The sequence below is a fragment of the Cupressus sempervirens genome, chromosome 3, assembly GCF_028749045.1.
Source record: "Cupressus sempervirens isolate cs-2001-9-10 chromosome 3, ASM2874904v1, whole genome shotgun sequence".
NCBI classification, from domain to species: Eukaryota; Viridiplantae; Streptophyta; class Pinopsida; order Cupressales; family Cupressaceae; genus Cupressus; species Cupressus sempervirens.
The window spans coordinates 461,930,023-461,944,786 of record NC_143120.1 but is presented as its reverse complement, the minus strand read 5'-3'; the positions used below and the strand labels follow the sequence as shown (position 1 = coordinate 461,944,786).

General features: G+C 34.5%; 1 pseudogene; it reads right to left on the bottom strand.

Annotated features, from left to right (window-relative positions):
• Positions 1-10,099: 10,099 nt before the first annotated feature.
• LOC149567108 (protein NRT1/ PTR FAMILY 5.4 pseudogene) lies at positions 10,100-11,902 on the bottom strand (annotated as a pseudogene).
• Between the last annotated feature and the right edge of the window lie 2,862 nt (positions 11,903-14,764).

The window sequence follows — 14,764 nt, the reverse complement described above, 5'->3', positions numbered from 1 at the left end:
GGATTATCAAAGATAATTATTGAAGGTGACTCTCAGATTGTCCTCAATGCCATTAGGAAAAGATCCATGCCAAACTAAGTCCTAAATTCTAGATTGGTAGAAGTCCTTAATATACTAGATTGTTTTCCAGATATTCAAATCTATCACATTTTTCAAGAAGGTAATCAAAAGGCGCATCAATTGGCTAATAAGGGTGCTGAGGGATAATTTTTAAATTTTTTTAATGATCTATAGTTCATAGGTTCATAGAGAATATTAAGCTATCTCTTAATTCTAAATCTTAAATAAAACCAAAGTCATATTTAGTTCCTTATTCAACTGGTCTCCTCTTCCAATTTAGCCCAGTAACTCTAGTTGGGTTTTAGGCTTTTTAAAATTTTTTCCTTCTCTCTTGAAAGTTTTCTCCCCTTTGCCCAGTCTTTTCGAAGATTTTAATAATTTCCTTTTTTTAGCCTTATCATATTATATGTGTGCAATCTTAGGCAATATAGTATCATGGGGGGGTTGGTGCATTAGTTGTTAGGTTTTCTATTCAAATAGATTATTAACATTAGCTTATATAAGTAGATAGTAGATACTCTTAATAAATACTATATATCTATCTAGATGTCAGGATTTGCATTTCATTATTAGTAACATTTAGTTCCTATCTAGCCCAGTTTTATGTTGGCCCCTATATTTTCTAGGTTTGATGCTTTCTTTCCTCCATCTTTGTTCTTTTTCATCCTTCCCCTCTTCTTTCCATAATTTAAGGTTTCCAGATCTAGGAATCATCATTTAGACATGACATCATGTGGTGGCTTCTAAGTATGATGTTAGATTTCTAGGTTTCTCTAGAATCTTCGCTTCTAATCTTTTTTGCCGTCATTTTCTTAGTTTCTCTCCATACCCACCAGTTTGTGCCTATTCTGAACCATTGATGGATTCTAACATCTACCTTTTCCATACTTCAGAGGTGAGGACCATGGCGTTTTGAGGAAGTATGAAACTAGAAAGGTCAAATTGTCTACTAAAAATAGTAGATAACATGACCAGGATAGTAGTATGTCGTGCCATTGGAGAAGGCATGTTCAATTATGATTTTACATGGCAAACTAACAGTGACATAATAGGAACATTTATTGGGTACTTGGCTAGAGCAAAGATAGATACATGGGCAATAATAAGACTCTACATCAACATCTTCGACCCAACTTGGTGTGTGGGACTGGAAGAAGTCGTTAAAAGCATCGATGAAAAACTTAGGATTATGCTTCTTGAGATGTACATGGCTCACCCACTAGGCAACTTCAATTTGGCAATTGTTATTAGGCGCCCCACTTTGGTAACTCGAGAAAATGTGGCTTTCCTTAAAGGATGACCTAAAATGGAGGCAAGTATTCAGTTCCTCCTTCAGTCGAGAGGGACCATCGATGTCAATAACATGGACTAGCTTAAAAGTTATCTCAACATCTTCAAAGCTTACATACACTCAAGAGTGGATCTTGACAACTTGGAGGATCTGGAATTTTGCACCCCAAACATGGAGAAGTCAAGTCGAGAAAAGAATGCTTTTGAATTTCTGCCAAACTACCAATTAGAGAATTCCAAGGATGTCTATGAGATTATCATGGTATTCCGAAAATAGGGTAGAGTAGGTCTTTTCAATTTGGGGGTGCTTGGTCTCCTTCCATTGGGTTTTTGTAGTTTGTTTGGGGGCTCCCCTATTTTGTCTCCCCCTTCCTTTTTTCCCAGTCCATTTTAACCCTTCTTTGCTTGGTACACTTTTCTTTGTGTTCCTTCAGTTAGCTTTATTTCTTGATGTCTTCCTTCCTGCCTCTTAGTGTTTTTATTAGGATCTAGATCCCTTGAGTTTTCTCTGCTGGGAAATTTTGCAGATTTAGGTTAGTTCTACTTATTTAGGTTGACATGTAGTATATCCTAGTCTATATTTTGAAGGTGGTCTATAAATCGGCTACTTATATTAGTATATCTAATGTGATCCAAAGAGATCGCTTTGTAGATATTATTATAAAAAATATAAATGAATATCTTACAGATCATTTGGGCAAAAATTTCTGCCGCATTTTAGAATGATTTTGTTTATAAATATAATCTATTTAACCAAAGCTATATGAAGAGGAAGGGTCCTAATCATATACTACAAATGGAAATTAATTAATCAGACATCTCCCTACTCACTCTAGCAGAACAAGGCTTTAAGCAAACTGCAAAATCTTCATTGACAAGTCCAAATTAAAATATGATATCTAAAAGGAAAATAAAGTAAGGATGAAGGTCAAAATTTCAACTATATTAAATATTACTGATCAAAAACCTCAGATAAATTAGCTATGGACTTAATAAGTAGGATTCCAACTTTGTATATGAACCACATTTAATTTAATTTATGTTAGCTCCAAGTAGGCTTTGATTAGGTTCTTTATTTTGTTCTATTTACTATTTTTGTAAGTACTCTAAGAATAATATCAGAGTCTTGGCATACATAATAGATCTATTCATTAATAGAGTGAATTCTAGATTAATATAATTTAATTCTTATTCTGATAAGATATAGTAATATTGATGTCCCTTTTCTTGTTTTATAAAGATGGGCTCTAATTATAGTAATTCAGACTACCTATATTATTCATTTATTCCACTATTGTGTCCCTCTTGGATAGCCTTAGCTCTTCTACTATATCCCACCAAGATCTCATGTTATCTTATTTTTATCTAACATTATTTACATGACTTTTAAGCTGCATAACTAAGTAGCAAGATAGTTAGGGGAAAGCATCTCAAGCAAATCGAGAAGAAGAGGCACATACAGAGATTTTAGGTTTTGGGTGTACCAATCATCTAGGATATTGGGTTTAGTGGAAAGAGCAAAAGAAGTGGCAAAAAGATCTCAAAATTCAGAAGGGGATTCTTGCCTCTCACCTTGTAATAATAAAAACTCTTTGAAATAATGACTAGGGTATGCCCCTTTTAATTATGTAATAAAATAGGACTAAGGTCCCGGGCCAGACTGGATGTTTTCTTCTCTGTTCTTTCCTACTAGTGCCCGTTTGAACAAAGAAACTTTGTTGTATTTTATTTTTATTCAATTAATATAATCAAGGCTTTGGCCGTTTATCGATCAAAAAAATAAAAAAATTATGTTTTAAAAAATGATTAAAATATGTAAAAAAAAAAAAATGATTCTAAAAAATAATAAAATTATATATATTTACAATATTTTTAATCAAACATTATAATTTTTTTAAAGTATATTATAAACTTTTTATTTTAAAAATTTAATATATAATTAATATAAAGTAAAAAAACTTAATAAATATGTTAATGATTAATGCATGTAATAATTTTGTTGAAATTATACGCAATATGGGAGGAGTAATACAACTCTCGACAATAAGACCTGAAAGAATTTAGCCAATGGAATTCATCAATAATTAATTTTTCAATATTATAAATTCATTTTTCTAAATGTACATCAGATTTTGTTATTTTCTTTATAAGTGACTTAAATGCTTATAACTATTATTTTGGCCTTGAGAAAAGTTATGATGAACATTGTTGAATTTGTTATGGATGCATAGGTCACAAGTGGTCATTTTGAGTTGACATTGATACATAATTCCTATTGCTATGTTAATCATTGGTTTTTGTTGAATATGTGAAGCTCGACGATTGCATGACCATTCACCTTCTCTCTTCTCCCCATTTGGTGGTTGTATATGGTTCTATAAATGGTTGTGTACAGGCCATGGATTGGATGTATTGTAAATAAGTACATGAATTCCCTACTTTGAGAGTTGATATAGGAGAATTTTTTGAGCCAATATAAATTTTATTGTGTTTTTGTTATGTGTATTGTCCTCTTTTTCAATTGTTGTTTTAAATATGTTTATTGGTTATATCTGCTCAATTAAAAATTACAATTGGTGTCATAGCTTGGTTGAAACCAAGGAGCAAATATGAAATTTACAAGGTTGCTCTTATTTTTACTACAATAGAAATTGTAGCAAATTATTGGTTGCTCGACATAAGAGCGTCATTTCATACTACCCCATATAGGGAGTTTTTCAAAACCTTTCAAAGAAGCAATTCGATAAGGCATTTCTCACTCATGATAAAATTCTTAATATTTTTGGAAAATGAGACATTTTGTTGAAACTATCCAATGAAAGTAGTTGATTGTTATAAGATGTTATTCATGTCCCTTAGCTTAAAAATAATTCTATTTCAGTAGGGCAATTGTTTTCTCAAGGATTTAATGTTAGGTTGAAATCTAGTGAATGGAAGGTGATGAAAGGGTCGCTAGTAATTGCAAAAAGAATAAAATTAGACACTTTATACTTGATAGAGAGTTAAAATCAAGTGAGAGTTATTCACAACAATAGTCTAATGATTTGGTATAAAATTACTAAGAATCCATCTCATAATTAGTTAAAACGTAAGATGAGAAATTGGGAAATAACCATTAGAAATGATAATGCTAAAAATCACAATTACGATTTCATATTTAAATTTTTTGAAGGAATAGTATATGATAAGGAAAGAGTTTTTGATTAAGGAAAACAGGTTTTGAAGGGTGCTTGAAACCCTTTACATATCAAAATATATTCAATGAAGCCCAAACAAAAATATTATAGCCCAAAGGAGCACTAGTACATTTGAGACCATTTTTCGACCATTATTGGTTGAAATTTCGACCCAATTTTTGACCAAACTTCGACCAAATTCGACCAACCCATTGGTTGGAATTTTTTCGGTCGAAATTTTGACCAACCTTCTGGTTGGTCAAAATTTTGACCAATATGTTGGTTGAAAAACCTCCATAGCCATGGTGCAAGTTCTGCCAGGAATTGGTCGAAATTTCGACCAATGAAGGTAGAAAATTTTGACCAATAAAGGTAGCAATTTCGACCAATGAAGAGAAACATTTTGACCAATAAAGGTAGAAATTTTGACCAATGAAGAGAAACATTTCGACCAATAAAGGTAGAAATTTCGACCAATGAAGGTCAAAACTTTCCACCAATAAAGGTAGAAAATTTTGACCAATGAAGGTCAAAAAATTTGACCAATGAAGGTAGAAATTTTGACTAATGAAGGTCACAAATTTTGACCAATGAAGGTAGAAATTTCGACCAATGAAGGTAGAAATTTCTACCAGCAGGTAGCTGTAAAATTTTTTTTAGGCATTCTATAAAACAGTCACATGCCTTGCGTATGATATGACATTTTGCATGCATCCTGCACTCTCTCATCCGGTTGATGATGGATTAGGGAGAGTGATCTGAAACCATGTTGCTAAAAAACACACACAATCAAATCCAAAATGAACTTGCATTACAAATGGATTGTGGAAATTTGATATTGTTAATTTTGCATGCATGTCTACCAGGACAAATATATGTTTAAGTTGTGATTGTCCTGGTAGACATGTATGCAATTTTACCAATATCAGATTTCCACAATCCATTTGTAGTGCAAGTTCATTTTGGATTTGATTGTGTGTTTTTTAGCATCATGGTTTCAGATCACTCTACGTAATCCATCATTAGCCGAATGAGAGAGAGTGCAGGATGAATGCAAAATGTCATATCATACGAAAGGCATGTGAACTGTTTTATAGAATGCCTGAAAAACACTGACAGTAACTAATATGAAAAATATATAATTAGTTATATGATTGAGACAAATCATGTACCAGTGAGTTGGTCAAAATTTTGACCAAATTTTTTTTGACCAATGGGTTGGTCAAATTTGGTCAAAAATTGGGTCAAAAATTTGTTCAATGAAGGTCGAAAAATGAACCCAAATGCACTAGTGCAAGTATGCTTGCCAAGTTGACTCTTTGAGTTCGGTCATCAAGTCACCCCACCAAAGTGCCTCATCAAGGTCAATCTTTAGGTCTGCTCATCGAGCTTGCTCACCAAGTCAGCTCGCCATGTCACGTCTCTAAGTGGCCTCACTAAGTCGGCTCGCCAAATTGCCCCACCAAGTTGCCACTTTAAGCCCACTCACCATGTTAGATCACTAGGCCGACTCCCCAAGTTAGCTTGCCAAGCTGACAATTGAAGTATGCTCACCAAGTCGACTCTCTAAGTTCGCTCACCAAGTCCGCCCCCTAGGCCAACTCTCCAGGTTAGCTCACCAAGTCACCCCCACCCAGTCATCTCAATGAGTTGACTCATTAAGTCAGCTCATGAAGTCGACTCACCCAGTGGTTTTACCACCTTGCCCCATAGAGTTGCTTCTCTAAGCTCGCTCACCATGTAAACTCACTTAGTCGGCATGCCAAGTTGACACTTTAAGTTTTCTCATCAAGTCACCCAACCAAAGTGCCTCATCAAGGTCAATCTTTAAGTACACTTAGTAGGTCGGCTCACCAAGTCGCTTCGTGAAGTTGCCTCACCAAGTGGCCTCGATAAGTCAGCTCACCAACTTGCACCACCAAGTCACCACTTTAAGTCGACTCGCCATATCAGCTTGCCAGGTCGACTCCCATAGTCAGCTCGCCAAGTTGACAATTCAAGTACACTCACCAAGTCAACTCTTTAAGTTTGCTCACCAAGTCTGCCCCCTAGGTCAACTCTCCAAGTCAGCCCACCAAGCCCATCCCCTAGGTCAACTCTTCAAGTCAGCTCGCCAAGTCACTCCCACCTAGTCACCTCAATGTGACTTATCTTGGAACTAATCCAAATAAGAATCATTAGCATTGTACAAGGATGGGTGAAAAGCATTTTGGTAATTCTTTATGTCTTGTTAGATAAAGATGTAATCATGTTTAGCAAACAGAAATCCAAAACTAGTAACATACATTGCAAAAACCAAAAATTTCACGTGACGGGAATAAAAGGATCACTAATTTTAGTATCCCAATTTTTTTAAGTTCCATTCCATTAGAAGTGAGCTATTTGTGCATAGTAAACAACTTTTCCCTGCCTCAGAGAATCGTTTCAATATTATGATACATGTAAACACTATATCCATTGCGACACATATTTGAGGGAAATGAGAATAATTTAAGATACAAGATAGATAAACAATCATTACCAAAACTCTATATTAAATTGATTTTGTACGAGAAACCATGCTATTAATTCACTCCCTAATATGTCCAGTTGTTGTACCCAGCAAAGGAGCTAGCTATTAGCGCATCACAAATTGCAGTTTCCCAATCATGTGTAAAAAGAATGAGATGATTAGAGGTATGAGAATAAGATAATACCATCGCAATACAATTTTAATAGGTTTTGTGAGACATGAAGTGAAGATATCAACTGGAAATTCAGGACTCTGAGGAAGAATCTCATTTACTCCACAAGCTGCAAGTAATATACAATCCTTCATTGCGACTGTAGAAGAAATACTAGAACCCAAATCTTGATGCTGCACATCAACCAAAGACACTATCAAGAAATATATTATATATACTCAAACAAATAATTAACTTGTAAAGGGGCATATGTATTTGTTTGGATTAATCATAGAAGATTCCATGCACTTCACAATTTATTGAGTAAAACTTATCTCCAGAAAAGCATTCACAATCATATCACATAAATTTTTCTAAAGTCTGAAGGATACAATGTTGAAGCAGCTTCAAAAGATCATCTGAAGGACATGATATGCTCAGGCTGAAGGAGCTTTGAGATTCATTACCATAGTCGGGAATGGGCTCATATTCAATCTTCTGAAGATTGAAGATGAGCCCATTCCTGAGTGTAGTAATGAATCTATAACCTTGACACCCATCTCTTTGTAGACTTGCACACAGGCTTCAGAATACTGATGACACAATTCATTTGTCCATACTATTGGAGCAAAAATACTACTGTAGAATCCAAAAAAGTTAGGCCAAACAGGTAGATTACAGAATCATGAAATTGTGAACCATTACACACACACAAGAAGAACAATACCTTGAAACACTACTGCATGATCTTATTGCAACTTTAATATCTCATTCCATCATTCTCTCGGAGAGAAAAGATTCAAAATAAACTGCAAGAGAATGACCCATCTGTACTAGAAGACTTTTCAATACATTAAACATATGAAGAGAAGGTGGGCATCTTGTAAAGGAGCACATGCAAGACTCAGTGCTTTTTGGGTTGTGTGCAGTGGGCAGCATGTGAATGTCTAAATCTCACTGAACATATCACATGATTGATTCTTCAACTATAAAGATAATATCTATGTAAACTTCTAAATACATATATATAATTGAGTTTCTATCTGACAGTATTATTTAATGGATTTAGTGAAACTTCCTAAGGTCACTGTAGCGTACTATCTCCTACTATGCCACAAACTAAACCCTCCTTTAGGAATCTAAACAAATCAAGTACAAAGGAAACCAAATAAGAGTTATAAGGGACAACGATTGCACCTAAACATTACTTCTAGAATGCTAATAAAAATCTAACAAATATCTAGGACCAAATCAGAGACTTGAGAACAACAAGCAAACTCTTCTCTTGATTGCTGTATTACTTGAAATCAGTACAAGAAACTTAAGGGCGCAGTAAAAATGAAGGTTAACTAATGCAAATTGATATTGGTACCTTATGTTTTCGAGCTTTCAAATGCAATATAAGTCTATCTAATAAGCCAAATTTGCCACACTGCTGAACCAACTGAGCCACTGGTGGGTAATCAACTGAAGAGAAAGCTCAATGTTAGACATAACACTAAATCAATTTGTCCCACTAGTAATTAGTTTCAAAACAACCAAGCTTAATTACTAATTAAAACATTACTTGATTGATCAAACTATGATTCCAACAGATCAGGATGATTGCAGTTCTTTCTCAGTTGAATCATCAAATTGTTTAGCTTTGTTTTGATACATGTTCCTGAAACAGATGAAGGAAGTCATACCAAGCTTTTACTATTCAAGAAAATAAGACTGGCTAAATGGATGATAGTACAATTTAATAAAGGAACACAACTTATGTAGGAGCTCTACAAAATAACTCTTTAAAATTAGAGAACACATTACCCTACCTCTCTCTGCCTTACTCTGGAGGTAGGCCTCAAGTGTTTTATTGACTAAATGCTCTTGTATCTATTATTGATGTTCCGTCATATTTGCATACAGGATTATTTCTTTTTTCTTTGGGAGGTTCTGTTCCACCTCTTCCTTCAGTCTTTTGAGGAGAAATGGCCGAAGAATCAAATGAAGCTTTGAAATTACCTGAAAAGGCAACTATTGTCAATCTCAAGTCCAACAACAGAAAACAAACATAAAATTAACTGCTTGAATTTTTGTGCTTGTCTACATTTTATCTTTATGGGTTTTTTGATGCCATCACGATGCTATTTAGCTTTTTGTGGCCCGCATTTAATATCATGTGATGTGTAACCCCTTTTCGTAGTCCCCATTTTGGTGAACTTGACGTAAAAATGCCAAGAATCTAATGAATATGCAAGATTTATTTATGTTTGTAAGGGTAAATACACTTGATTTGGTTTTTTCACAATTATAGAATCACTTACTACCCAAAGTTGTTCACTAGTAGCTGTGCAATTGATTATTTGTTCTCTCATATTTATTTATGTCTAACCTAACTAACCAATGTGTGCATGCACTCTACAATCTACATCTAAATTAATTAGACATTTTGAATAAGTTACAACTCAACTTATTTAATTAGGTGTTAAAAATGAACAACAATTTGTACTTTTAAGCCTAATAAGGATTATGAATAAAAAAATAACTCTCAAATAGTCTAATTAAGAGAAATAATGAGCTTTTCAATTATCACTTAGACCTAAAGAAGGGGTTCAATTGAACAATTGTAAGAAAATATATTTATTCTCAGTCAATTATATGTTGAAAAAAATGCACTCATGTAGAGAACAAATAATCGAGAGGAAATAATTCATAGTAAAATTTTGTTTAATAAAATGTTCTCTGTCAATCGTAGAGGAACGAATGTAAACATTCTTGCTTAAAAAGACTGAGCAATGATATGGATGTGGTTGATGGAAACAAAATATTTACACTATCATGATAAAATTTAAATAACAAATTAGAATAGTAAAACTGGTAATGTAAGCACTAGTGTCACCCCTCATAGGTATAACATGAAGTTAGTTTTTAGGAAGCATTCTCTGTGTCAGTAGATGCAGTCTCTTTGTAGTTGTAACAGCTAGCAAAGGTCATGAACATGCCCAGATTGAGTGAACTCAAAGAAGCAAGAAGCCAATAAAAGTAATCTAAATGAGATCTATTCAAGTTGTTTGCAAACTAGCAATGCTCCTGCTTTCCACAAGTAGCCTTCTCAATGATCAAAATGAGGAAACTACTGAGGAGACTACCAACTCCTAAAACACTCAAATAAATAGCAATACCCAAGCTTTTCATTGTTTCTGGCATTTGATCATAAAAGTACTCTTGCATTCCTAGCATTGTAAACACATCAGCCATGCCAAAAAGAACATATTGTGGAAGTAGCCAAAAAACACTTATTGGGATTGTTGCCGAGGGAATGTCTATGAGTCCACTATCCCTTGTTGCATTGATTCTCTTAATTTCTACCCCTGCAACAACAATCATTGAAATGGTAGAAATGAACATACCAGTTCCTATCCTTTGGAGCAATGTTATACCCCTCTCATTCCCTGATAATCTTCTTGCAATTGGAACAAAGATATGGTCGTAGACAGGGAGCAATAGGATTATAGATATGTTCATGAAACATTGCATACTTGCTGAAGGGATCACAAAATGTCGACCAATTTTTCTATCCATTGTGCTGCCTTGTTTTGTGAAGAATGTTGAGGATTGTGCAAAGACAACGCCATACATTAAACATGCCATCCAAATGGGTAATATGCCCAGGAGGAGTTTTACCTCTTCGACCTGTTGTACTGTGCAAAGTCTCCAATTGCATGCTGTTTTGCACTCAAAGTCTAGTTCATCTTCAATTGTTGCTTTGTCAAGAAACCTAAAAAAACAAGACTATGAGTTTCATCAAAAAGGAATCTCCCAAGCATATAGGCCCAAAACAAACACAATTGAGAACTCCAAGCATTTGAACTAGCATTATTCCCAAATGTTGTTACTGAACTAGAATTTGAAATTGCATCCAACATCCCTTTTGTTTGGCATGCCTATAATGGAAACTTGGCAGACATTCCGAAATTCCCCTCAGCCTCATATTAAACCACGACCAATTTGGTCCATTCCTAGTTTGAAAACACAAAACTTATCATCTAAGTCTATCAGATTTTCACAATCCATATTAAATGTTTGCTTTCTTTTCTGGGATCGTGGGATAGTTTTTAGCATCAACCAAGTAGAGTGAGAAGAAAAAAAACCCAATCTTAAAATGTGATGTTTTGAGTTTGGAGCAAGACTCTGACATATACTTGCATAGTGAGGGTTTGAGACTCCTGAGGGAGGCTAATAGAGTCACCAAGATTAGCCCCTGCCATGTTGCATTGCATGAAGTGTTACTTGGGCATGTTAAAACACTGGAAAATGAAAACTTATTCAGCTACTTTGAAAGCAAATGGACATCTGATTCAGTTTCCAAGAAGTGCATATTCAGTTTCTTTATTCACAAAAACTCTTAAATCTGTAGATAATACTGGTTAAGGAATTTTATTCCAAATTACTCTACCCATTAATTGTATCGTTAAGGAAAAGGATTTTGTGAAGGAAAAGAATACTAACAAGTAGGTAGATGAGAGAAGAAACAAGGATTGTCCAGTACCGACCCAAATATGAATCAGCAACAAAAGCACCCAAAAAAGGCAAAATGTATTGTACCCCTGACCATATGTTCACATTGCATGCAGCAGTTGCAGTGCTTTCATGCAAAACACTTGTGAGATAAATCATCAAATTTGAAGATATGCCGGCATGAGCAAACCTCTCTGCAATCTCCACCCTTGTTATTAACAAATAAATTTAATGGTTGAAAATTGCCTCTGAATGGATCGACTCCTCAAAACCAAAGGAGAAAAGGGTTGGTCATGTTTAAAAATACTTGTCCACTTCTCTCCACATGGAGAAAATGTAGCTAAAAAGAACCTTCAAGGCTTCAACAGCAAAGGAAAACTCAACTAATCCAGATGGAGAAAACATAACTGAAAAAAATCTTCTGTAAAACTTATAAAACCACTTCTGATAGCAAGGGTAAGCAATGCAATACAACAGGAAACACCAAGAGCAATTTTAAAAAACACTTACACTAAAGACCTTTCCACCTCACACTGTTTGCTCCCCTTAAAGAGAACACTATTATTTAGCCTTTAGATACTTTAAATTTATTACATTGAATGCAAACTTGAGAGTTGAGAGGGTAGTGAAAACATGACATCATTTAATCCTTGGCACAATTGGCATATGCATATTTCTAAATATCTGATGAAGCACATCTTATGGTAAGAGGAGCATGTCCCAGAGTATGGGATTTTGAATTCGGGTAAGTAGCTATTATTTGATGGTCTATCCAAGCACAGATTCTTGACAATGAGGAATTATATTTGCATCCTTACAGAAGGTAATGGAAGGTTAGCTTTCTTCAATAAGGAAGATGGATCATGGAGCTACTGGGGAGTGGATGATAGTAGAAAGAACATCACAACTACTGTTAATACGCATCTCTGTGATCCATCATTGATTAATCTCGAATCAATGACTAATGTCTTAGGGGTGAGGTGAGGTGCTAGAACTTGATGAGAAATCAACTTCATTGTGTGAGATTGATTTATCTCAAATCACCTTGTCTATATTTTGATCTACATGGATAATTGCATAATCAATCATACAACCATGCATCTCATGTTGTTACATAGTGTGAGATGTGTGGCAATCAAAGTTCTGCACCTCTTTTTTATGTTATAATTGGTGAAACTTTCCGATGCACTTTTTGAATGGTGTCATTTTGAGTTGTAATTGCAAAATTATGAACACGAAGTTGAGCTAATAGGCTTGTTCTGGTTTTTTTTCAGAACTCTAAATTTCCATATGGATCAACACTGGCAACGAGTACTTTCGTGTTTGTTCCAAGTAAATCCTAGAAAACAACTGTAGTTATTGATTCCACAAGTTGATATAATTTTTTTCTTTCTTTCTTGTCCCCCCTGTTGTATTCACATTTTTCTCCCTTGTCTTGTGTGGCAGTTACAACAATATCATCATAAAATATGCTTACCTTGCCACAAAGCTCACATAAATTTCTGTACTGGTGTACTAAGTGGGTTAAAATTTTGTTAGAGAAGGTATGCCTCATGACTTGGAAAATCAAATGAGTTAATTCCAGTTCCATCCACTGTTCTGTTATCCAGGATGTTACTAGAGTCTAGATGAGCTTCACGTCTCCTCTCATTCAATTGGCATGACACTTATAGAACTCTCTTGATGTGGGTATGATCCATACATCAGAGAAATAATTGATTCCTAGAGTATCATTTAGTACAAAATAAGCGACGACTAATTCATCTTCTTGATATATCTTCTCTTAAATGCAATTTTTCTGATTCCTTTTATTGATTTTTTTCATTTCATGCACTGCTTCCTAACTTGTTTCCAATCAAATCCAACATCTTCATTTCATAATGTCAGTTCTATGTTGCACAAGAAGCATGTTGCTTCAATTTATTTTAAGGGCTTTGAGATTATCTATTCGTACACAAATTAATGATGACTGATTTCCCACTTCTAATACAAAACGCATACAGCTTTGAAAAAATGAGACCTAATTAGCTTGTTTTCTTAGAGAAAATCAAGTGAACTTCCTATAAATTCCTATTCTGTCATACTAAGTGGGAAAAAAATAAAAATAGGCAGAGTGAGTCAGCTAAATCAACCAAGAAAATCACCAATGCAAACCCTCATGATCCTACAGTCAATAGCTATCCTCCTAAGACCTCTCTTACTCAAGGCAGCTCCAATCCCAATGTTCAATCTATAACAATAAAGAGTCTTGTCTTCCCAGAAGAAATCTTAATGTAATATATAGTAGCCACTACTTAATTAAACTACTAAGCTCAAACTCCTAAACTCCTACCAATGTAGACAAGATGCTCTAAACTCATTATATCATTTATCCACAAATGCTGAAAATTAGTCTACAATGGTGTCAGCAGATGTTGTTTCCAAGATTGTTCATCTCCTCACTGTCTGTGAAGTTGATTTTACTGAAATTTGCATTAGCATCTTATATAATCTAGCTACCATTGAAGATGGAAGAATAGCGATTGCCAATACTAATGGTTGCATCATGACTATAGCAGAGCTTCTTGATACAGGCACCCCTAAGGAACAAGAACAATTGGTGGCTATACTCTCGTTGCTATGCACCAAGAGCTTTGACTATTGTCAGCTGGTTTTAAGAGATGTACTTTGAAATGATGTACTTTGAAATCAACAAATGCCCTCTTATATTATTCAAACATTATTTTGTAGACTTGTAGGCAAATATCAACATGAGGCCAGAGTTGTAGATTTGAATATTGATTATTAGATAGGTTCAAGAGATACTAACCAGTGTCAGATGCCAAATAGATGATCGCCATAGCAACATCCCATTTTTCTCCTTCTTTATAAAGAGGTTGGTTTTTCTGAAGATCACCTAAGAATTCCTTGGGTGAAAGTATGCTCATTCCAGTAATACCTTCAATTGGACCAGATGCAATACCATTTACACATATTCCATAATGCACAATAATTAATAAAGACTATAATGCACAATAATTAATAAATATTGTATAGATTATGGCAAAACTTAATAAATTTCTTGTGCTACTCTTT